This window comes from Schistocerca piceifrons, chromosome X (genome assembly GCF_021461385.2).
Source record: "Schistocerca piceifrons isolate TAMUIC-IGC-003096 chromosome X, iqSchPice1.1, whole genome shotgun sequence".
NCBI lineage: Eukaryota > Metazoa > Arthropoda > Insecta > Orthoptera > Acrididae > Schistocerca > Schistocerca piceifrons.
The window spans coordinates 556,422,752-556,447,142 of record NC_060149.1 but is presented as its reverse complement, the minus strand read 5'-3'; positions in this window follow the sequence as shown (position 1 = coordinate 556,447,142).

The following is a 24,391-nucleotide window of genomic DNA, read 5'->3' as shown; positions in this document are numbered from 1 at the left end:
CTATGAAGTTTTACCACGAATGTACAGACAATATAAGTAAAATGATACAAACAAATTTCGTTTCTGACTCCATTAACGTATATTGTATGACCTTGCCTCATTACGTAGCAAAGAGCATATCATCACCGTTCATTCATGGTTACTGAGGAAGTGAAAATACATAGAATTTACTAATCGTATTTCTTTCTTTAGCGGAGCTCTTCTGGTTTTTCTCATTCAGTTCATAATAACGACTTCTTCATTTGTAACGTTTATGGACCTGTTGCTAACAAGAAGCCGAAAAAGTTAAGTAGTAAACTATCCGCGGTAGACAAATACAGAATTAACAATACTACCACATATGGTGACGAATCTGGACTGTGCTAGTGAAGAGAGGACAAAGTCCAAAAGCCATGCAGCTCTCTGAACGGTCAAAATATACGATGGAAAAAAGAAATAACTCATACAACGGAAGGACCCTTTGGCAGCTGTAGTCAACGAAGTAAATATATGATAAAGGGAAACAAAGAAGTGTTCAAATTCAATCACCAGATCGCTTGTATTTATTTCCATACCACAGGGCCAGCTGTCCGTCTTCAGATCTATTACAAAAATTATTTTAAATTACAATTGATTCAAATTACAAACGGTTTGAAATTTAAGTTTGGAAGGGTTCAAGATTCATAATAAATTAGCTATAATACAAATCTAGGCAACACACCATTTGTTACAGTTACGAAGTAACCAGTCGAATATGGATCTGAAAGTTAACTGTCAAAACTAATCATACACCAGCCTGTTGCGGCTTCTTCAATTTTTTTTTTAAGAACGTGATTGGTGCAACACATGCAACACTGAAAAGCGCTCTCTGTTTGTGAACTGATGCAATTCGTAAGAAATGATCCTAAGTATAGCATGAAACACTTATGTGGAATTTAATACCGTTAAGAAATTCTAGAAGAATTTTATAAAACAGTTTTCAATTCTTTAAAAATATTTTTGTAAGCACCCTGACTGGTAAAAAGTGTGTAGGGTTCGAAATTGCCCTTTGTGGACTGATGTAATACGTAAAGGATGTTACTAAATGGAAAAAGATGAGGAAATTATTATTATTATTATTATTACTATGAGGACACTATTATTATTATTATTATTATTATTATTATTATTAGGACCTTATTATTATTATTATTATTATTATTAATTACTTTAAAAGACTTTAAAACATACTAAAAGTATCTTCTCTTTCTTTCATTTGGCGATCGATGAGCCAGTGGCGCACAAGAGTGCCCACCGTTGATACGTAAAATTGTTCCTAAGCATAACATATAAAAAATCAGAGCTTTCATCTCATTGAAAACTTTAAAAAAATACATAGAACATTCCAAAGCTGTCCTCTCTTCCCCTTACTTGGAGGTCGTGGAGTTGCCACTGCGACAGGCCGAACACGACGCCACGTTGAAGTTTCCTCTGACGTCTCCCACTTGCCAGTTAACTGAGGGCCGCCGCAACTGATGTCTGGGAAAGCGCCACATCTCATCCGAAAGCAAGGCTATAACAAGTCGTCGAAAATTTCGTAACAGTTACTACGCATGAAGTCACTTTGCTCATTAAGTAGTTCTCCTCGGTTTTTCATTTGGCGGGCGTCAATTTCTAGTTCCTCCACCAGATTCAAATAAAAACTTTTCTAGGCTCTGTGTAGCACTTCCATTTGCTCATTTATTGTGCTTTTTACCTATCAGTGCTGTAGGTGTTGCACCAGTTAGGTTTCTTAAAAGTTTTATAAGGCCACAGCAGGCTGGTGTATGACTAGTTACGACAGTGAACTCAGGGTTCCAACAATTATTATTGGTTTCTCCGTCTTAAGCTTACTGCAACTAATTAAAGAGGATTTTACTCCACATGCGTTTCGCTTTTATTTACAAAGCATCTTCTGTGGTCATTCTGCAACTATGAAAACATATGTATGCACATTTTTGGTTGTTTTAGGTCAAAACAGAATTTCTCTATAAAGTTAGCGTGCAATTTCCTTACGTTGTTTCCGCCTCTGGTTCATATATTCTGCAAACCACTGCTTCTTCCCTCTTTGTTAGCGTAGGCTGATGTAGAAGAAACTTCGTTACAAATACATTGAGGTGACAGAGTCATAGGGTAGCGACATTCACGTATACAGACGGCGGTAGTATCGCTTATACAAGGTATAAAAGGGCTCTACAATGGTGGAGCTGTCATTTGCATTCAGGTGACTCGTTTCAAACAGGTACCGACGTTATTCTGGCCGCAGGCGGGAATTATCAGACCTTGAACGTGGGATGGTAGTTGGAGCTAGAGGCATGGCACAATCATTGTCGCAAATAGTGAGATAATTCAACATTCCGAGATCCACCGTGTCAAGGGTGTGCCGAGAATACCACATTTCAGGCATCGTCTCTGATCACAGGTAACGCCGTGGCCGACGGCCTTCACTTAACGACCGAGAGCAGCGCCCTTTACGTAGAGTTGTCAGGACTAACAGACAAACCACAGTGCATGAAGTAGCCACAGAAATCAATGTGGGGCGCACGACGAACTTTTCCTGTGGGACAGTAAGCGGAAATTTGGGGTTAATGGGCTGTGGCAGAAGAAGACTGACGCGAGCGCCTTTGTTAGCAGTACAAATCGCCAGCAGCGCCTCTCCTGGGCTCGTCACCATTTAGTTTCGAACTCAGATGACTGAAATACCGTGGCCTGGTCAGATGAGACCCGATTTGAGTTGGTAAGAGCTGATGGTATGGTTCGAATGTGACGCAGACCCCACGAAGCCGTGGGCCCAAGTTGTCAACAAGGCACTTTGCAAACTGGTGGTGGCTCCATGATGGTGTGGACTGTGGTGACAGGAATGCACGACCTCTGGTTCAGTTTAACCTATCACTGACGGAAAATGGTTATGTTCGGCTAATTGGAGACCATTTACGGCCGTTCATGGACTTGACGTTCCCAAACATCGATGGAATTTTTATGGATGGCAATGCGCCATGTCAATGGGCCACAGTTATTCGCATTTGTTTTCAACCACGTTCTGGATAATTCGTGCTAATAATTTGGAGACCCATCGAACGTTAATGGGACATAATCGGGAGGTCAGTTCGTGCACAAAATCGTGCACCGGCCACACTCTCACAATTATAGACGGCTATAGAGGCAGCATGACTTAGTATTTCTGCAGGGGACTTCCAACGACTTGTTGAGTCCAAGCCACGTCGAGCTGCTATACTACACTGCTTAAAACAAGGTCGACGCGATATTAGCAGATATCTCAAGAGTTATGTAACCTCAGCGTATACACTGGGCAAACCTGCCAGGGTAGCCAAGAGTGCTAAAGCGCTGCTTCCTGGACTTGGGTAGGCGCACCAGCCCCAGATCGAATCCACCCAGTGGATTAACGACGAGGGCCGGTGTGCCGGCCAGCCTGGTTGTGGTTTTTAGGTGGTTTTCCACATCCCAATAGCTGAATGTCAGGCTGGTCCCCACGTTCTGCCTCAGGTACACTGCTCGCAGACATCTGAACACATTTGCACTATTCCATGGATTACACTAGAAACAGACAGTTGAGGTACACTAACTCCTTCCCTGGGGGGTATGGGAGGCGACAGGAAGGGCATCTGGCCACCCCTTAAAATTAACATGCCACATACGATTAACCAGCACACCCAGCAAATGGGGATTAATGCTTGGAAAAAAGAGAGAGAGAGTATACACTGGGCAGTTTTTGGACTTTCACAATTTCTCTTATGCTGCATTGGCGTTATTTATGCTTCACCTTAGTTCTGGAAATAGAATTTCAGTTATATTTGTTCACAGAATTACAGTGTTTATGTTTGTGTTGTGGATTGGCAAGAGAGCCAACCCACTATGAGAGGAAGCCGAAAGGCACGCGTTTTAGCTCACGCAGGCTGGCGTGAGGTCTGGAACAGGTCAAGGAAGTTAGACTTTAGCAAAAAAGGACGTAGCTGTTGGAATACTTAACTTTAATCCGTAAATGGTGAACATCGCTCTTGACGGTACATGTTTTACAGCATCAATAGTAAGTGGTAATGGCGCTTTGCTAGGTCGTAGCAAATGACGTAGCTCAAGGCTATGCTAACTATCGTCTCGGCAAATGAGAGCGTAATTTTTCAGTGAACCATCGCTAGCAAAGTCGGCTGTACAACTGGGGCGAGTGCTAGGAAGTCTCTCTAGACCTGCCGTGTGGCGGCGCTCGGTCTTCAATCACTGATAGTGGCGACACGCGGGTCCGACGTATACTAACGGACCGCGGCCGATTTAAAGGCTACCACCTAGCAAGTGTGGTGTCTGGCGGTGACACCACAGTTTTTTCATTTGTTGTCCATGTAGGTTGTGTGTGGGAGGGTAGAGGGAGACCGTGTGTGTGTGTGTGTGTGTGTGTGTGTGTGTGTGTGTGTCTCAGTAGAGATGTGAGTGGATTTAGGGCGGTTGGAAAGTTTGAGAGTTGTGGTTCGAATTTTTGGGGGATGGTATTTACAGGAAAGCAACTGGGTGGAGTTAGTAGTGGTGAATGGGGCCTGTGACTATATTTATATATATATTTAATGTTATACTGTGTGGTCAATTACTTTAAAGAGTATATGGTTTCCCAGTATGGTCTGATAATATATGAGTTGCCTCTTTTCTGTTATTGTTTTCCGAATGCCTTAGTTTTCTTGCACGGTGAGGAGGTGCTTTTCGTTGTTGTTTATCCTTACGACTTCCATGTCTGTCTATAAGGTGGTTACTTTATGTCGGTCGTGGTGAAAATGTTCTGTAAAAGTGGAATGACTTGTCCTGCACTTCCACGTTCTTAAATGTTCTTTGCACTTGGTGTCAAATGTCCTCCTGGTTTGATCTATGTACCTTCCATCATATTTATTGCATTTCACTTGGTATATTACTGATTTCTGATATAAACCAATTTTTCCAATTGTTTTTAGAAAGCACTTTTGAATTGTTGGTTTGGTGGGATATTTTCATGCCCTTTTTGAAGGTATTGGATGCTCTGTGTGTATGTGTATGTGTGTGTGTGTGTGTGTGTGTGTATTTGTGATTGTATGTCACTGTGTACCATTTTTTTGTTTTCTGTTTGTTTCTCACTTTCAGTTGTTCCTGTTCTTGTGTTTTGAGTTTTTGTTTGTATGGGATTCTGTTCTTGTGTTGGTGACAGTTTGGTGTTTGCTCTTTTCTGTTTCCTTTTTTTATTGTTCAGTTTTGTTAATAAGATTTATTTGTATCCATTCTTACTTGCTGTTTTTATTACGGAATTCATTTATTTTTCGTAGCTGTCTGTGTGTAATGATATTGTCTTTAGTCTGTGGAGCAAGTATCTGAGTGCTGACAGCATTTGAGAGTTCGGATGCTCTGATTTCTCGTATTTAATTGGGCCTTTTGTTGTCGGTTTTCGGAATATGTCAGATGTATGTTGGTTGTTCTGAATCTTTATGGTAAGGTCCCAGAAATATAACTGTCCATTTCACTCTTTTTGTATTGTAAAAAGTATTTTATCATAAATAGAATTTATGTCTGTGTTGAACTGGTCAATTTTACTGCTTGGTTCATTTACCAGGCAGAAGATGTCATCGATACATGTAATCCAGTGTAGGATGTTGTACCTATTTGGCACTGTTTTGTTAAATGTCACGTGTTCTACGTGGTTTATAAATATGTCAGCTATGCTTCCAGACTCGGGAAATCCCATTGGAATTACTTCCCTTTGTAAATGGAATTCAATATTGAAATGTAACTAGTTCTGTTATTAACTCCAGCAGCCTGACTGTTTCTTTAATGTACTCATGTGGAAGTGTACTACGTGTCTTAAGATAATGATCTATAACACTTACTGTTTCGGCTATTGATATTTTTGAATACATATTCTCTACATCAAATGACAAGAGGGTGGATGTGTCTGAAACCTGTACACGAAAAACAAACGAACAAACATAAACACTGTATTAATGTGCTGAGTGCGAACACTTAAAACTGCAGATCTGTTTCCCAAACTGGGATGAAGTGTATATAACGCCAAAGCAGTGTAAGAGAAATTGCGAAAAGGTAAAAACTGACAATTGTATATGTCTAAAGAATTGTTTTTTTGACATCACCCTCCCCTAACAAAGAGCGAAGAAGCAGCGGTTTGCAGAATATGTGAACAAGAGGCCGAAACACCATAAGTAAACTACAGGTCAACTTTATAAGGAAATACTGTTTTAAGCTAATACCGACAAAAAAGTACAAACATTATCCATAATTGTAGAGTAACCACGGACGATACTTTGTAAATAAAAGGGAAACGCGTCTGGTTTAAAATTCTCTTTAATTACAGTAAGATTAAGATGAACAAACCAGTATTAATTGATTTTGACAGCTGCTGCGGAAAATGGCCATACAAACAAACATATTATTTGAGTTCCATTTTCGGCAGGTTACTCTGCAACTGTAACAAACAGTATGTTACACAAATCTGCATTATAATTTTTTAAGAATCTTGAAGACTTCTAAACTTATTTTGCAAACAATTTGTAATCTGAACCAATTGTAATAGAAAAATAATTATTGTAATAGATGTGAGGATGGACAGCTGGCCCGTAACCGGTAATATAGAAATAAAGGAAATCTATCTGGAGACTGAATTTGGACACTTTTTTTTACAAATAACGATCGTGGTCACTATATGAAGATGAGTAGGTCTTTTGATAAAATAAAGCAAAATGTAGTGAATCATATCAATTAGAAGTCTTAGGAATTTTATGTACTTAGTTAAAGTCATGGCCAACCTAGAACTTAAGAATAAATTCAAAAGATAAGATGTACAGTAGTTGAACAAAAATATGGAACCACCGCGAGAAATGTATGCTTGAACATAAATGCAGATGCTAGCCAAGCCTTCAGATTGTACTGTTGTATTTTACCACGAACGACACCTGTGCAGTCTCCTCAATATGTTGTAAATGTCAGTAGTGGTCAGATGAGTGTTCTGTGCAGTTTTGAGTGCAGTATGTAGAGGCTAAGTATAGTCGAACGTGGGCACATTGTTGGTGCTCGTATGGTGCTTGCTTTCTTAACCAACGTAGCCGAAGTTTGGTGTACCGAAGATTTATATCGCATACAGGGAAAGTGAAAAAACGTCATCTGCTAATTCAAAACGTGGATGAAAGTTTGTGTTAAGTGATCGTGACGGACGGCCATTGAAGAGGATCGCGACGAAAGATATGTGAACGACAGATGAGGAAGTCCCTACAGAATTGGATATAACAGTCGCGAACTCTGTCGGCACCAAAACAATACGAAGGGAGCTTCATAAGCAGATAATTACAGGGCGAGCTGGAATTCCAAAACCACTTATCACGGATATAAATGTCTGCGACAGGAAAACGTGATGCATCAATCATAAAACCCTGACTATGGGACAATGGAAGAATGTTGTTTGATCGGACGAGTCTTTTTTGATACCTTTACCGACTTCTAACCGAGTTTACATAGCAAGTGTGAAACATGACGAGTGTTCGGTGATACTTTGGGCACCATATGGTGGTATTTCTTGAGCTCCATGCTTATTCTGCAAGGTCGCATTACTGCCAAGATTAAGTGACCATTTTGGTTGATCAGACCCATTCCATGGTACACCGTTTGTTCCTCGATGGTGGTGCTGTGTTTTAGAACGACAGGGCTCTTGTTCACGCAGCTCACATCGTCCAGGACTGGTTTTGTGAGCACGAGGAGAAAGTGTCGCATCTTTCCTGACCTGCCGGTCGCTGTGACCGAGCGGTTTTAGGCGCTTCATTCCGGAACCGCGCTGCTGCTACGGTCGCAGTTTCGAATCCTGCCTCGGGCATGGATGTGTGTGATGTCCTTAGGTGAGTTAGGTTTAAGTAGTTCTAAGTCTAGGGGACTGGTGACCTCAGATGTTAAGTCTCATAGTGCTTAGAGCCATTTGAACTTTCCTGAAAACCACAGTCACCAAATCGCCATATTTTTGAGCTTTTGTGGTCTACTTTGGATCACTATGGACCTCCATTATCGTTATCTGAGCTTGCCATTTTGAGGGAAAAATGGTGTAATATTCCCTTGAAAACCATACAGGACCTGCATTTATTCATTCCGAGATGGCTGTAAGCTGTTTTTAATGCCAACAGTTTTCCTTCACAGTGTTATGTATGGTAATGTGTCGTGTTTTTGGTGTTTTTTACATTATTGTCTATCCCCTGTACAACACGGAATAGTGGGCGGTGAGACTTAGGCAGGAGCGGTCGTGTGGGACGCTGTAACACGGAGAGAGATTTGAATTCACTCTGAGCAACATTGTGAAGATTATACTACAATATCAGTAATCACTGTAATCATATAAAATATAAATTTTTCAGAAAGGTACCTTTTGACTTATCGCAGGCTATAATTATAGTAAATAGCAAGTATGGGAATACGAATGTTACCGAGTTATAGAGAACCCGATTTTAATGTTTTTTCAACGGATCTCGAAACGTAACATAGCAGTCGATACTTATGAAGAAGCATCCGATCGATCTTTTAAAGTACTACAACTTTATCACTTTACATTTTTCGATTGGAACTATACTCTTTTAATTATAAAAGAAAACAATTTTTTGCTTGTTTGCAGATTTTTTGGCAATATTCATCGTCTTGGATAGAGTTTCATGAAGAAGAAATTTCCTATAGAGCCATATTATTTGCTTTCGTCACTACTTTTTTCAAATTTAACATTAGGTCGTGACAGAATGCTTGACTATAATCCGACACGGGAGGGCGAGCGGCGTGGTGACCCGAAACGCCACAGCACAACATCCGCGACGTGAGCGGCGGCTTCTCCTCTTTCTCTGACACAGGGGGCCGCAAGGGATCTTCATGGTGTAGTGCTAATCCCCGTGCCTGTATTGAAACTTTCAAGGAAATGATACAGTCCCACATGTCATAACTTACACTGCAATTTATCACACAGGAAGAATACACCGAAGGAAATACACTGTCAAAATGTTATCTGATAAGGTGCACAAAAGTTATCTTAAAAATAGTCAAAGTTATACATCCTTGCCGCACGAAGAACCGCTTATAACAGGGGTTTATACAGCCATTCCTGCCTAGTGCCGCGTGGGATTAGCCGAGCGGTCTCAGGCGCTGCCGTCATGGACTGTGCGGCTGATCCTGGCGGAGGTTCGAGTCCTCCGTCGGGCATGGGTGTATGTTTTTGTCCTTAGGATAATTTAGGTTAAGTAGTGTGTAAGCTTAGGGACTGATGACGTTAGCAGTTAACTCCCATAACATTTCACACACATTATTATAAATCAGTAATCTTACAATACAGTTCCTGCAGTATCACCATGAGTGACTCGTAGGCCACACCGGCCAGAATCATACCCCTAAAACTGTCGTGCCTTTGCCTAAGGAAAACGTCAGAGACTGAACACTTGTAGCATTCCGTTCAAAACTGTCACAGGTTCCACAAATATTATATATTTATTAAATTATTCTCATTTTAATAGAAATTCATCTCCAAAAAGTGTAACCCTTTCTGACTCATTCAGCTCTGTTCACACATGTGGACTAAATTATTGCTCTTTTTCTGTAAATGTTTTGATATTTGTAGCACTTCTGGAAAAGGAAAGCACCATGATGCTGTAAAGAAAAATGTAGCCAGGGAGCCTGAAGATCAGTTTGTTAAATTTTAAAAATAGGTAGGAGTAGCTTTTACATAAACGATTTAAATACAAACTGTTGGTGGTTGTTGCACGCCACTTAAAATACGAATAATTTCATTGTCTCGTTTTTTCTGATTTACATTGTTCATTTCCTAACCAATAAATACGAGTTTGTGAAATAAATCAAAATACAATGGTAACGAAGTCCCATACTTCTTGACAGAACATAGGGGAACGATGCGGGAGACCCACATCGGCGTACAAGACAAGATCATAATGGAGGTGGTTTGCCGTTGCCTTCCTCCGATCATAATGGGGATGAATCACGATGATATAGACAACACAACAACAGCCAGTCATCTCGGGACAGGTGAAAATCCCTGACCCCGCCGGTAATCGAACCCGAGACTCCGTGCTCAGGAAAGGAGAACACTACCGCGAGACCACGAGCTGCGGACTCAATATACACTACATGACATAAATATCAAGCATCCAGAAGACATGGTCCGATTTCAATGTACCTTCGCACACGTAAGCATCGTTGGTAGGTAAGAAAATGATTCGGTTTGTGATTCTCTGTATAGAAGGGTTACCAGAGTAATTTTTATTCTTGTTTAGTACTTTTACCAGACCTGGTATGATACACATGGCGATTGAACAGCGTCAGATTCGATTGACCGCCTAGAAAGACACGGAAATGTTGTGTACTCGTGTGAAACAGTGTTATCAACACCTGGATGAGTTTACAGGTCTCCATTTCTCTGGTTCGTCAAACCGGGCAATATTCAGATTCGTGGGGCACTCTGACGTGACAGTTGCCACATGATGCACTGCATGGGAAGGAGAGAGCAGGCATACTCGTCCTCAACGTTTCCGTCGAACATGTCTGCCAACCACAAGGAAGGATCGCTATACTGTGCAACATGTACATAGTCATCCCTTCACATCCACACCAGCCATCGGAGGAAAAGTGATGGAATTTCTGCAGCACTGTGTGTTATCCCGCACCACTGGTCGTAGACGCACTAGGGACTCGCCGACTCGTGTGTAGGCTGCTGTTAACACCACAACATAAACAGCTGCGTTTGGAATTATGTCGTGACTGGGAAAATTGGAATGCTGATGAATGGTGTCGCGATGTGTTACAAAAGTTGTGGGCTAGCTTGTCTCAAACAGGATACAATAGCTTTATGACGCCATTCCTGACACAGTCAGTACATGCGTCCAGGCCAGATGGGGTAAGTGTCAGCATATTTTAGTACATTTGCTATGTATGGTCTTCCATCGAAGTGTAATGATTTCCAGAAGTAGCGTAGCAGCAATACTTAGATTGCATCTAGTGACTGCTTGCTTTGTGTTATATTTTTTGCAGTACATACAAACGCAGGCGAGAAGTGAGTATGGGCTGTGCCTGTTGTATACTGCGTGGGGTGCCAGGATGGCTTGGATTGGGAGAGTGATTCTATATCAGAGATGGATATGGGTGCAGCAGAGGAAGATTGTGAATAAAAATGCCCTTTATTGTTGATTATTCACACTCGTTCAGTGTTCTTGGCCACGTGTGTTGATCTCCAGGACATCGGCGAGTGCGGCAAAGACGCCACCGCAGAGTCTCCCAGTGCACCTTTCCTCACAGCGTCGTCCCTGCCAGCGTCAGCTCATTCCTGTACCCGCTCATACTCTGTCAGGTATCCTGGACGTCTCGGGTAACCGAACCTGTAGCAGGCACGGCCGCGGCCTCTGCTGTTGCCCCACGTAAGGAAGCCAATTGACGGGATAGCGACCCATTGCCTTGAACTCTACAGTAGAGGATTTACGGATTCAGCTGGCTGCGTTAGGCCCCAGCCATGTTTGCTCATGGCTAACCTTTCAGAGGGACTGCGCCTACTTGTCATCCTTTTCTTCTAAATTTGTGCTATATGCAGAACTTGGCGAGAAAAGGAAGTGACAGTAGTGGGAGTTCATATGGCCAAGCGTTTAGATATAACAGTATTTTTGACGAAAGTCGGGCGAGGTTCGGGCATGGATGTGTGTGATGTCCTTGGGTTAGTTAGGTTTAAGTAGTTCTAAGTTCTTGGGGACTGATGACCTGAGATGTTTAGTCCCATAGTGCTCAGAGCCATTCGGGCGAGGCAAGAGCCATTTATGTTAGCGTAATTTCCAGACAGCAGTTGCCGCAGTAGAATGAGCACGGAATGGTAATCCGAGAGTATGGGGGTCAAGTCCTTACGCGGGAACCATTTATTATTATTATTATTATTATTATTATTATTATTATTATTACACACGTTACAGGCCTTTATCAGACCACGCGAAGCATTTATGACTACTTGTTCTTCCTGTTCTTCCAGGACTCTTTCTTTCGTTCGCTAAAGGCCCTCTTCCTTTCTTCTGTCCACTTTTGTCTTTGGGGTTTAGGTGCTCTTTTCTCGGACATTACATCCAACTCATGTATTTTGTGTCTATAGACGCTTTTGTCTGTGATGTCCGCTGAATCTACCCGTCCTTTTTCCAGATCAATTGTGACTTGCGCCATCCAAAGTGTAATGGTTTTCAGCCTCTGTATGTATCTGAGTATTCTGTTGGTGAGTCTCGTCTGTGGGAGGCTGCTAATGTGGCCGTAAAATTTTAGTCGCCTTTTTCTGATGTCCGCTGCGGGGTTGGACAACTCCTCTGTCGTGTTTCTGGAGTGAAGCCTGTATCATTCGTCTGTAAGTTTTGTTCCAGTAATTTCCTGATAACATTTCTTTCCTGTTTGATTATAGTATTATAGTGACGAGTTTTGATGGAGTTGCACAGACATCTTTTGCTGTAGATACCCTGTGTTTTTCTATATGACTCTCTGCATCTTCAGTAACCTGGTGTTCTACTTGATTTTCTCGGTTTAAACCATTCATTGTTATTATTGCCGGCCGCGGTGGCCGTGCGGTTCTGGCGCTGCAGTCCGGAACCGCGCGACTGCTACGGTCGCAGGTTCGAATCCTGCCTCGGGCATGGGTGTGTGTGATGTCCTTAGGTTAGTTAGGTTTAAGTAGTTCTAAGTTCTAGGGGACTTATGACCTAAGATGTTGAGTCCCATAGTGCTCAGAGCCATTTGAACCATTTTTTTTTATTATTGCTATTATTATTAGTATTTTACGGTACTTAATTTCATTTATTTCAAGTGAAGTAACGTAAAATAACACAAAAGAAAAAAGTGCACGAAACCCTCGGATTATCGTACTGTACTCTTTCCTCTACGCCAACCACTGTCTGGAAATTAACATAAATGGCCCGCACCTTGCCCTACCAGCACCAGAAATTCTATTTTTTTCCAAACGCTTGGCCATATGGAGCTCCCATTTCTGTCTCTTTCATTTTTGGTCGAGCCTTGCGTAGACCATAATTTACGATGTGTTGACGAGAAGGCGCGGCCCCCTTGTGAGCTTAAGCGCCAAGATATGGGAGGCAGCTGGATTCCAGCAAGTAGATCTTCAACAGCGGCAGAGCACATGGCTACCAAGGGCCTGGGTAGTTAGGGAGCAGTCGATGGTTTGAGGCCCGGTAACAGTGTTGGCTGCTGCGCCATTGGTACGTAGTAGTTTTCACGGTATCGTCCGACACAGGTTACGCGTCACAACGTAGGGCCGCTGTTTAATAACATGAATAACAACTGGCTGTCCCTGCCTCCTTCCCAAGGAGGGAGCATAAGTACACCTGTCAGGAGGCTTATTTATGTGGAAGAGGTAACACTGCTGCATTCTTTCTCCACGAAGAAGCTAATCAAAGTCGGGTCAGACTCCAAGGACTTGGTCTATGCGTCTTACGTCGCAGAAGTAGGTCAGATAGCGGAAATGGCGCTCTACTGAGGATGCTGAGTCAGCATTGGTCCTAGACTGCGGCAGCCAGTGCCCAAAACACGGCACTGCAGCTGTCTGATTCATTACAATATAAATTCAAGGCAACGTGACAACAGTTCAAAAAGAGTGTGAAACTGGTTTGCCCATGCTCAACGGTTTTCAGGGTGCTGCACCTGGGATGCGGAGCTGATGAAACATCTGCGTCGACTGGGATCCCAGCTGTTGCAGCGCCCCTCCGATTCGATCGATTTGGCCAGACCACATTCACCTGACTGCGAATGGCGCACAGTGGCCGGATAAAGATCCTAGGGGCGGAAAGCATATATGGGTAACGGGGGCATGTCAGCCTCCCAATGCCTTAAAAACGGGTTTGCGATCTTGCCCATTGCTGAAAGCGTGTCTGAGGAAGTACGAGACGCCGCTTCTTTCAGAACTGGGATCGATCTTACAGACAGATCCCGACAAGCGCAGAGGATCGCTTTCTGTCTAGTGGGAGCTTTAATGTTACGTGGATGATGGATTCCCTTAAACCAGGTCATCAGATCATTCTGTAACGATCTTGAATTCTAATATCTCGACCTCGAATTGTAGGACGCCTCCTAACAGTTAAATTTTGCACTACAGGCAGATAGTGGATACAAGGGCAGTGGAGTACAGTTCACATGCACATGCGGGTTTCTTTAGAATAAAGCAGTCCTTCCACAGGTACTACAATTTACGTTCTCTTAGACAAATGATAAATCGGAGAAAGAGATTGTTAATACAGTATTAGTTAACATAATAGCATCCACAGATATGTTCCAGCACTAGTCACCCTTATTGTCAGTAGTAATGCCCACATAGTAATAGAGACAGAAACCTATCTGAAATCTGATGTTAATAGCAATGAAATTCTAAATCCAGATTGGAGGGTGTATCATAATGGTCACCTGTTGAGGTGACATGTTTATGGCTATAATGAATGCGATAATATTTAGTGAGGTTACTACAGAACCCGAATGCAACTTCATTTGGGTGAAGATAGGTGTTAAATTTGGGTCATACATGGTAATCGCATGCTTTTACAGACCGCCTGCCTTAGAAATAGCAGTGAAGGAAAATTTCAGGGAAACATGAGAAAGGTTGCACGTAAATTTCTTCATATGTTATATCAGTGGGGTGAGATTTCAACTTACACTTATACTGAAATGATCAGGACAGGCAGCAGGGAGAGTGATCACGGTAGGCGTTTTGGCATCACTGACTACAAGTATAAATAACAGTGGGTAGCAACATAGTTCTGCTTAGTAAGTGCTACAGATTTCAGATATTCAGAATACCTGAACATTCAATATGAAACATTTACATATGTAACTGGAAATGGAAAAAAGTTAAAGAGTATTGCACAATACAGTTTAGATACGTACGAATCATAATTGTGATTGAGGGGAGCACCCACCATGATTCGAGATACAAGCTACAAAACTGCTCCGAAAGCAAAGGAAGCTTCACCGTAGTTTTAGATGCAGCGAAAACTTCGTAGAAACATAAGCTGAAGGAAGGCAAAATTAGCACCACGAGAGCCGTGCGGGAAGCGTCCAACGAATTTGAATGTAAAATTATTCCTACAGATCTGGCAGAAAATCCTAAAAGGTTTTGGTCTTATTAAATCGGTAAACAGATCAAAAGCATCTTTCTAGACTTTCTGTAACCGTAATGGCATCGAAATCGAGAAAGACTTAGAGAAGATCAAAATGCTAAATTCCTTTTTCCATTACTGTTTCACTGAGAAATATCGTACATTCCTCACACGAACTTCAAAATGATAAATATAGAAATAAGTGGGATAGAAAATCAACTAAAATCACTCATCAGAGGAAAGACGATTGGAGCTAATGGTGGACCTATGAGGTTCTACACAGAGTACAGAAAAGAACGGACGCTTTTTGTAGCAGCTTCTGCTGTAGGTCGCTTGAGGAAAGAAGCGTTCCTAGTGATCAGAAATATGCATAAGTCATTCCTGTTTTCAATAAAGGTCATCGAACACAAGCTCAAATCTGCACGTCTATATCGCTGACATCAGCCTGTTACAGAATTTTAGAACACGTATGTATCTGAGGATCTATAATCTCCTTTGTAGGGGTCAACGTGGATTCCGCAGACAAGAGTAATGCGAAATTACACTTGCTCTGTCCTTCCACGAGACCGCGAAAGCAGTAGATACCGTTTCTCGGGTTGATGTGATCCTTGACTTCCGACAGGCGTACGATACAGTAAGCAAAATACGAGCGTACGGAATGACAGATCAGTTTTGTGACTGGATTCATTCTTCAAGGAGCGAAATCTTCAGGAGAGCACATCGAGTTCCAGCAGCCAATAAGGCGAGTACAAAGTTCGTTTGTTATACATTTTTACGAGCTTCAAACAGGAGTGACTTCAGTAATGGATGGGAACTGTGATTGCTGTGTACAGAAGCGAGCTGAGTTGGTGACCCTTCACTCACAGCTCCAGGCAGTGTTGGCTTCTATCACACAGCTTGAGGCTGCTACCAAACGGCATCACTATGGGGGTTCGTACGCGGGGATGCGAGGAACGTTGCGCACGTCCCACGTGTCCTCCGATCGGTCCACTGCTGTGTCCGCCCAGGATACTGCCTGCACTCAGGCTGATTGGTCGAGTGGGAGATCTTTCCAAAGTCTGGCATGCAGTGAAAGACTTTCCGAGGGACCGATCGTGGGGCCTCCCCAGTTCGTTTGACGAACAGGTTTCGGGCGTTATCTGTGGCTGACGAAGTCTCTAAGCCAGATGCAGTCGTCCACCCTGTTCCAGAGGAAGCCTCTCGGCCCGCCAGGCCTGGACATTCACAGAGGGTGGGTTTGCTGGTAGTTGAGAGCTCCAACGTTAGGCGCGTGATGGGGCCCCTTAGGGGCATGGCTGCTAAGGAGAGGAAGGAAGCCAGTGTGCACTCCGTGTGCATAACGGGAGAAGTCATTCCGGACGTGGAAAGGGTGCTTCCGGATGCCATGAAGAGTACAGGGTGTAGCCAAATGCAGGTGATGGCTCATGTCGGTACCAATGACGTGTGTCGGTTCGGATTGGAGGAGATTCTTTCTGGTTTCGGGTGGCTAGCGGAAATGATGAAGACTGCCAGTCTTGTTTGCGAGATTAAGGTGGAGCTCATAATCTGCAACATCGTCGATAAAACCGATTGTCTGAATCAGAGACTCAGTGATTCTGTGGCCGTGTAGCCTGCATATTCCTTGACTTGCGCCATCGCGTGGTGGGTTTCTGGGTTGCGCTTAATAGGTCAGGAGTCCACTACACACAGGAAGCGGCTACAAGGGTAGTGGGAGCTGTGTGGAAGGGACTGGGTGGTTTTTTAGGTTAAATGGTCTCAGGAAATCACAGAAAGGGCGTCCGTCTAAAAGGGGACAGGTAAAACACAGTGAAGTAGTTGTAGCAATAATGAGAATTGTAGCTGCGTTGGGAAAGAACGAGAGATCCAAGCCCTAATAGAAAGTACTGATGCTCAGATAGTTATAGTTACAGAAATCTGGCTAAAGCCGGAAATAAAATTCAGCTGAAATTTTTTCAAACGACCTAATACTGTTCAGAAAGGATACATTAAATACAGTTGCTGGAGGAGTATTTTTTGCTGCCAGAAGTCGGTAACCTTGTAGCGAAATTGAAGAAGATAGTTCCTGCGAAATAGTATGGGTAGAGGTTATACTTGACAATCGGACTAAACGATTAATACGATCGCTTTACCGACCCCCCGACTCAGGAGATACAGTTGCTGAACAGTTCAAAGAAAAATTGAGTCTCAAAAATGGTTCAAATTGCTCTGAGCACTATGGGACCTAAGAGCTGAGGTCATTAGTCCTCTAGAACTTAGAACTACTTAATCCCAACTAACCTAAGGACATCACACACATCCATGCCCAGGGCAGGATTCGAACTTGCGACCGTAGCGGTCTCGCGGTTCCAGTCTGAAGCGCCTAGAACCGCTTGGCCACACCGGCCAGCACTTGAGTCTCATTTCAAATAGGTACCCCACTCACACAAATATAATCGATGGTGACTTCAATCTACCCTTGATATTCTAGAAAAATTATACGTTTAAAGCAGGTGGCAGGCATAAAACGTGATCCGAAATTGTACTGAATGCTTTCTCAGAAAGTTATTTTGAACAATTAGTTCATGAGCCCACTAGAAGCGTTAATGGTTGCGAAATCATACTTGACTTCTTAGAAACAAATGAATCTGGGCAAATAGGGAGTACCATAATGGATATAGGGATTAGCGACCACAAGGCAGTTGCCGCTGGGCTGATTACCGTAACACCCACAACCATAAAAAAATCGCAAAGTACATCTATTTAATAAAAAGCTGATAAAAATGTTTTTGACGCCTTTTTAAAAGACAGTCTCCAATCCTTCCTATCTGACCATGTAAGTGTAGAAAAGATGTGGAATGATTTCAAAGAGATAGTATCGACAGCAATTGAGAGATATATAACGCATAAATTAATAAGTGATGGTACTGATCCCCCATGGTACACAAAACGGGTCAGGTCGCTGTTGCAGAAGCAAAGAAAAAAGGACGCCAAATTTAAATGAACGCAAAATCCCCAATATTGGCCAAGTTTTGCAGAAGTTCGAAATATAGCGCGTGATTCAATGCGAGGTGTTTTTAATAATTTCTACAACGAAACTGTGTCTCGGAATCTGGCAGAAAACCCAAAGGGATTCTGGTCATACATAAAGCACGCCAGTGGCAAGACACAGTCAATATCTTCCCTGCACGATAACAACGGTGAAGTCGCTGATGACAGTGCCACTAAAACAGAGTTATTAAACACGGTTTTCTGAAACTCCTTCACCAAAGGAGACGAAGCAAATATTCCTGAATGCCAATCAAGAACAACTGCCAAGATGATATACTCGGTGTAGCGAAGCATATTAAAACACTCAATAAAGGTCAAGCCTCCGTCCAGATTGTGCACCAGTCAGGATCCTTTCAGAGTATGCTGATGCAATTGCTCCATACTTAGCAATTATATACAACCACTCGCTCATAGAAAGATCCGTACCTAAAAACTGAAAAATTGCTCAAGCCACACCAATACCCAAAAAGGGAAATAAGAATAATCCGCTGAATTACAGGCCCATATCACTAACGTTGATTTGCAGTAGTGTCTTGGAACATATACTGTGTTCAAATATTATGAATTACCTCGAAGAAAACGATTTATTGACACATAGTTAGCACGGATTCAGAAAATATCTTTCTCGTGAAACACAACTAACTCTTTATACTCATGAAGTATGCTATCGACAGGGCATGTCAAATTGATTCCATATTTTCAGATTTCCAGAAGGCTTTCGACACCGCTGCTCACAAGCGTCTTCTAACCATACTGCTTGCCTATGGAATATCGCCTCAGTTGTGTGACTGGATTCGTGATTTCCTGACAGACGGGTCACAGTTCGTAGTAATGGATGGAAATTCATCGAGTAAAACAGAAGTAATACCCGGCGTTCCCCAAGGAAGTGTTATAGGCCCTCTATTGTTCCTGATCTATATTAACGACGTAGGAGACAATCTGAGTAGCCCTCTTAGATTGTTTGCAGATGATGCTGTCATTTACCGTCTTGTAAAGTCATCAGATGACCAAAACTAATTGCAAAATGATTTCGATATCTGTATGGTGCGAAAAGTGGCAGTTGACCCTGAATAAGGAAACGTGTGTAGTTTCTCACATGAGTACTAAAAGAAATCCGCTAAATTTTGGTTACGCGGTAAGTCACACAAATCTTAAGGCTGTTAATTCAACTAAATACTTAGGGATTACAGTTACAAATAACCTAAATACGAACGATCACATAGATAATGCTGAGGGTAGAGCAAACCAAAGACTGCGATTCATTAGCAGAACACTTAGAAGGTGCAATAGGTCTACTAAAGAGACTGCTTACACTACGCTTGTCCGCCCTATCCAGGAGTATTGCTGTGCGGTGTGGGATCCGTATCAGGTGGGACTGACGGATGACATCGAAAAAGTTCAAAGAAGGGCATGTCGTTTTGTATTATCTCAAAATAGAGGAGGTAAAGCAACAGACATGATACGTGGGTTGGATCATTAAAACAAAGGCGTTTTTCGTTGCGATGGGATCTTCTCATGAAATTTCAGTCATCAGTTTTCTCCTCAGATTGCGAAAATATTCTGTTTCATCATCAGGATAAAATAAGAGAAATCAGGGCTCGCACAAAAAAAATTAAGTGCTCGTTTTTCCCGCGCGCCCTTGGAAAGTGGAACAGTAGAGAGACAGCTTGAAGGTGGTTCACTGACCCCTCTGCCATGCACTTTATTGTGAATAGCAGAATAATCACTTAGACGTAGAAGCAGAAGTAAAAGTAAATTCGGCCGTACTCCAAAGATGTGTTATCGGACAATTACTATCCACCACATGTATATGAATTAAGTCTAAATCCTCTTGAGGTTATATACGGGAGATGCTGTCATATGCAGAAACTTCACACCGCTAAAAGACGGTAGCGGAATGCAGGAAGACTTGCAGAGATTCAACACTTGGTTATCATCAACGTTAAAAACATGTAGTATATTGCGCATAAATAATGCGAAGGCATCACGGAGATGCTCACCCGACTATCGCGACGAACGTTACAAGAGAGGTGTTGTGCATCATGGTATGGTTTAGGGTTAAAATTCCGTGAATGTACTTTCCTAGAAGAGTCAGCAAATATACTGATGTTTCCTATGTGCTCTTATATATCGCGAAAAGACCAAGAAGATACGGCTAGAGAGATAAGAGCTCACACGGACAGTTACCAACAATTATTCCTCCCACGCCTCATTTTCTACTGTAACAGGAAAGTTGGGGAAGTGACAGTGATACAAAAAGTCCCTCCCATCGCACACAACAGAGTGACTTGCTGTGTGTAGATGTAGATATACTGCTCACTTCTTTCTGAAAATCAACAAATCCCACATCTCATCCATCCAATCCCCTGACAGTCGCCAAATCTTGCACTACTATTATCATCAAGAACTCCAACAACGTCCTCCATGACATCATTTTTGTTTATGTAATCATCAAAAATGTAGGCTTTTATTTTTATGAAAAACTGTCGAAAGTCATCGACATTTCAAATTGCAAACGTTGTGTTTTATCGCCTTTCTGAGTTTTAAAAGTACCTTTTTAATTTTTTAAAAATCTCTATAGTTGATCAGCGGATGTGTTAACAGTTGAGGGCACACACTCATCAGTACAGAGCGACATGGATGAAATAAGTACAAAGTATGTTCCACGAACACTTCTGAAAGTGGGCCACAACATTCAGATTAGAACTGTTGACTGGGAAGGGATCTAAAAAAGGAATTGTTTCGGTAATCGTTACTTTCCTGGATAATTATCAGCTACAAATTAATTGAATAAAAAGGGAAAAAACTAATTCATTGTTATGTGTCCTTCATAGTTCTAGCTGGTGACATACGGTTACTATTAGATCTAAAGGAGTCCTGGTCGACAGAAAGTCAAGCCCTGCTCTTTCATTCTTGATAATGAGATAAAATCAATCATTTTTGGCATTAATAACATATTTATGTCCACTAGACGTTTCAGTGATTAGGCCATCATCATTTGATGAACAGTGTTCTGTTTTGTATCACATGTGGGAATCACTAACGTAATCAGTTATATGAAACACATTTAAATCCACATTGTGATGGTGACATGATCATTAATACACGTATTTCATGTAAATAAAGAGCGAATCAAGCAAAATATCCATTTATAGTAGGCCAGTCAGTTGCAGTCCTCAAAAAACAGTCCATTATGAGTGAAAGTGAGGGAGGATGGCAGTTCCAATCTCCCTCTATGCATCCAAATTTTGCTTGCCCATGCTTTTCATAAATTATCTAAGGAAAATTCCTGAAGATTCCTTTAAAAAGCACACATTAGATTCTTTTCTCTATCCTTTCCTATCCGAGTATGTGCTTTCTCTATAATTACCTCGTCGTCGACGGAAAGATGAACCGAAATCATCATGTTTCTAATTGTGGGTGACGTATTTTATTGAATCATTCTTGATTGATCTGTGTTGCTAACTTGCTGCTCAAGTATATTTGTTTTTCAGACAACGGTATACACTCATTCTACTGAGTACTATGTGTTTTTTATCCGCTCTTATGTATATAGGGGCAATCAAAAAGTTTACATTTGAGGGCGTTGCTGCAGCACATATGCAACATAGCGCGACTCAGATGCAGCTGCATAAGGGGCTAGTGTGACATTTGTCTCTTTCCGACGAGTGTGAGGTAAATGCGGAAACTATGGCGGCGTTATTACCGAATTCGTCCAAACTGGAGCAACGTGCTGTATTTTTTTCTTGGCTGCCGAAGGACAAATCCGGTAGACATCCATCGGAGAACGAAGAATGTGCGTGGGGTAGCATTTCTGTTATGGAATGTTGCGCCAAGTTCTGTGCTCATCGCGATGCGACCCAAGACGCTGGTCGAGCCCATATCGCAAGTGTAATTAAGCTAAAGTTCTGTCAACTCAAGTGATAGACGCTCGAGCACGTGCGCTATGGTCCCGATCCCTCCCCATGCGATTATCACACCTTCGGTCCCTTAAAAAAGGCCTTGAAGGGCCGACGAGTCCCGTCGGACGAGGCAATTACGGACTTCTTCACACAGCAGAACACTGTGTTTTACCAATCGGGTATCGTCGACTTGGTGCGTCGGTGGAATGATTGTCTCAATGTTCACGCAGAATTTGTCTGATTGGCATACAGATCCTGGACTGTGCGGCCTTCGGACGGAAACTTTTTGATCGCTTCTTATGCAGTAGGTACAAAATATTTTTTTTTTGTTTACCGTTAACGGTCACGAATAGTTTTGTTTTGTGATTTAACTCTTGTAGTGACCTCGAGATTCATTACAGCATGCTATGATTGGGAGCCGATAATGTTTATTTATGTATTTCTGTATTCATCAGTGCCCATGGGACCATGCGAGCCAAATGTTCCTGAGGCAAGTCAGTATGTAGTTTACTGAATGCTGTTTAATTTATAAACAAAGACTTATAGAACTAATAAAACACGTAAAAACCGAATAAATAAAACATTACAGAGAAAAGCTGTCAGATACCGCGAGGATTTCGCAAATGGAATAGAAGAATAGAAATAGTGTACCACGAGGAAATCTTTCAACCTAGATCAAAATAATTCGGATTTATCACTCAGTTTTATCAGTCCTGGAAAATGAAACCTTCTGAACAATGCACACTTTTCTGTACAATGCTTAAAGAAGTGGTACCCAAGTTTACATCGTTTTTCCGTCTAATGTTCACTGAATGAATATTGCAGTTTCTTCTGAATTACTGAAATTCGTTTGAAATGTTGACTCCTGGATACGCCTCTAGGGCTTTGCGCCCGTTCGCAAGTCAGTCGTTATTAAGACCCAGTAGGTGGTTGTCGTGGGCTGTTGAGGTTTGCTTATGGACGATCAAATGTGCTAATGCAAAGAGTAGGCGGAACTTCGGAAGATTTGTTTACCATTATTGCTGTCTAATCTCAATAAAATTATTCTTTAATTAACAGTGTATACGTTACGATTCAAACTATTGTTATGGTCTTTTCAAAGGTACCGGTAATCAAAAATATATGAGTCTGCTAGTCGAAATTACCAACAACTATGCGGCCTCAGATACTTACCATTACTCTTAAAACACATATTTAAATGTGCACAGCTGCCTGAGCCAAGTCTATAAGCATCTTGAACTTAATTAAATAACCAGTTTCTGTCGTCTTGTAGTTGTAGGAGATAATTTCGTTCGTATTTGTTACAGTCACAGAAAGAGGAAAAGGCAAAAATTTATAAAGCAAAAATGGTTCAAATGGCTCTGAGCACTATGGGACTCAACTTCTGAGGTCAACAGTCCCCTAGACTTAGAACTACTTAAACCTAAGGACATCACAAACAACCATGCCCGAGGCAGGATTCGAATCTGCGACCGTAGCAGCAGCGCGGTTCCGGACTGGAGCGCCTAGAACCTCTCGGCCACCACGGCCGGCTGTATAAATCAGAGGGAACCCAAAACCACGCCCAAATTTTGCAAACTTGCGTTAACGATGGCTGTTTCTTATTGTTTCGCAAACAAAGGAAGCAGTTGCATGTTTTCTGTTGCTCGATCGAGTCTTCCTGGACAACTGCATGAATGACACATATTTAAAATATATAAAAACTCTTAATCCTATCTCTGTCACAATGGTTTCATTTAGTTCTCCATGTTTCAACTGTTCCGGAGAAATTTTTTGTTTTTTTGTTTTTTGGTACAAATTCATGCATGGTTCTAACTGACCCCATATTTAATCTAAATAAGTAATCTGGTTCAGATTGCTGGTTGAGAAGGTGGTTCAATAGATGTCGGAAACGAGAGACAATTTCCGCGATACTAGTTTTACGCAAAAGGCTTCAAGTAATGTTATACAGTGCGAGATCTTCATATATTATCTCGTAATCATCACATGGAAATATTTGAACATTTGTCCAGAAAATATCTTAATGTGTTTAGATCGCTACAGTTATTACAAAGTGATCGTTTTCAATCGCTATACGTGGTCTTTCTCAAGCCTATTAATAAAATAGAGAAAACGAAAATTAACAGATACGTTGTGTGATAATCACTTAACGCTATAGTGACTATATAGTTTTCTGGATTATGTTGAAATCCATTAGCTTTGGCTGATAATTTTCAGTTTGTCTGTTTCTTAAACAAGCTCAAAAGTGAGTGCATACAGCGATTATAACAGGTCGGTTTGAGATAACTGTACTGACATAGAAACATTAAAAAATGTATGCACAAACGCACAATTATACTATAATTG